This window comes from Pangasianodon hypophthalmus, chromosome 16 (assembly GCF_027358585.1).
Source record: "Pangasianodon hypophthalmus isolate fPanHyp1 chromosome 16, fPanHyp1.pri, whole genome shotgun sequence".
Taxonomy (NCBI): Eukaryota; Metazoa; Chordata; class Actinopteri; order Siluriformes; family Pangasiidae; genus Pangasianodon; species Pangasianodon hypophthalmus.
The window spans coordinates 23,407,798-23,410,374 of NC_069725.1; positions in this window are offsets into that span (position 1 = coordinate 23,407,798).

The window sequence follows — 2,577 nt, forward strand, 5'->3', positions numbered from 1 at the left end:
GCGACTGATTAGCGCCATCTAGTGCCGTGAATGAATCAGCGAAAGAAACTAACAAACAAACAAATAAACAGTATGAAAGACTCTGTAACTGCAGTGAATATAAATCAAAATAAAATAACTCAGGAATGGTGTATATGTTACACAGTACATGCTTGTTAAAAATAATTTTAGTTATATTAAATTATTGCTATTTTTTTAATTAAAAAATATTTAAACAAAATGAAAACGGTTGCTGGAGCCGGATCACGTGACAATCAGGAGCCAGTGACAGGACAATATATCTCGAGTTTCCTCCAGACACTCTTTGTCTTTGTTTTGTTTTGTTTTCTTTTTTTTTTTTTTTTTGCGAGTTTTCATTCATAAAATTAAACTGTACTGATCTGTCACTCAGGCCATGTTGGGGAATGTCACTGCCCTCTTGTGGACACAACTTGGCATTACACTAATTTATTTGTTAAACGCTTTCCCCCTTTTTTCTCTCTTTTCTTGGGGAGAATTAAGGGCAATTTTACGTTTTTTTTTTTTTTTTTTTTTTTTTTTTTGAGAAACAAATTTCTTTTCTTTTCTTTTCTTTTCTTTTCGATTTTTTAGTAATACGTTTAAAATGTATTGAATTGTCGTACAGGAATTTCACTGCCCTCTTGTGGTCATAAGTTGACATTACACTTATATATTTCCCAAACAATTTTCCCCCTTTTTTCTTTCTTTTCTTTTGGAGAATGTAGGAAAATATAGAGATTTTTGTGGACGATTTCAACTGAATAATCAAAATAATAATAATATCCACCTTCATGATGTCCACAATACCATAAGGAATAGGTATAAAAGGTATATAATAGGCTATAATAGCTATAGGAATAGGTATAAAAAGCTCTGATTTTAAACAGAACAAACATAAATATTAGGATAAATAGGATGTGGCAAATTCTGTTTAGTTGTGCAGTAAATCTCTAGCCCATGCACCTCCACCACTCAGAATTATGCTAAGCTTGAAACGTATAAAATAATAAAACTGTTTATATGAGGTCCACAGTTACAGAATTGAGCTGTATAATCACTTTATCATCATCATTCTTTGGTTAATGTATGACCCAAATCCAAGCTGTTCACTATAAAACCATTCCCTATACTGTGGACTCAGTTATTCAGAATCTCTGCTGCTTTTATCACAACGACAGTTTCTCAAATCCACCGATGATGAAGTGGCAGCTCACTTCCATAATCATCTGTCTGTCTTTCTCCAAAGGTACAGAGTATTTCTCTGCAAAATTTGCTTTTAACATTTATTACTGAAGTACTCCATTGAGTAAATATAACTGGTTAAATGTAGCTAGAAACGGATAAAATGTATGACATGCCTTTCTTTTTTTTCCTTGTTGCATTCCAGCTCTGACAGTGAGATGAGTGACATGAGTGTATCAGTGATTGTGATACAAACCAGAACACAACCACAGTCTGTTCAGATGGATGCGTTAGCTACAGAAGCCTGTCGGTCGACAGTAAGAAAGTTCTCTGCATATAAAACGACTTTGCTGAAATACATTTCTGCACTAAAATCATTTCCTGTGTTCTCTAGCAAGTATATTTACAGACATCGCAGCTAAGACATGCGTCGGATCTGGGATATGTGAGAGCATCAGTCTAAACCTGGGAATTTCTAAACTGGTCTCCAACAGCGAATGCTGCCACACTGATCTCTGCAACAGTGGACCAGTTCCAGGTGGAACCAGAGCCTTTTCACACAGGCTTGCTTTAATATTTCAACACAGCTATTAACACACAACAATTTAAAAAATATGAAATATGAAAAGAAACTCAAAAAGGAAGTCTGACTGTTATCTCTATCGCTTCTGGAGACGTCAGTGGACTTCAGTGTCTCTCAGCTTTTTCTCCTGAAACCAAACACAGCAGTTATCTCACTTTCACCTTCTTTGGAGTTTCTGATCACTGAACACTGAAATTCTCAAATCTGCCAAATTCATACAAATACAATACCAAGTTTACTACGAGTGTACTAATGTATAATTGGTCAGTTTACTTTTGATCTATTTTGATGTCTTCTCTAAGTATATTTGAAGTAGATACTCATATAAATCATACTTCATGATGCTAAATGCTCAGGTCTCTGTATTTACTGTCCACCAATTATTTAGTTTTTATGTGAGCAAGTTTTGATCCAGTTACATTATACTTTATAATATGTGAAGAATAACTTTTTTTTAATCAAGTATATAAAATTGTATTTCAGTTACTCAGATATCATTTTAAATGATTTCACTGTGCAGCTTTTCAAGATTCAAGATTCAAGGGTTTATTTGTCTGTTTATTCAGCCAACAACTGAAAAGAATTTGCCTCTATAACCTGCAAAAAGACAGTTTTTTTAAAAAAATTTTTAATACACTTTAGTTAATAAGTTCCCATGTGGTGCTGCAGTAAAAGCGTTTACCTTGTGATCAGGAGATTACAGCTTCTGATCCTGATGATGCCAAGCTTCTCTCTTTTCTGACTCCTTAAATCTCAGAAACATTTCAGTCTTATTCTGTTTCTCTTAAGGAGTTTTACAAGACAGATTTGTG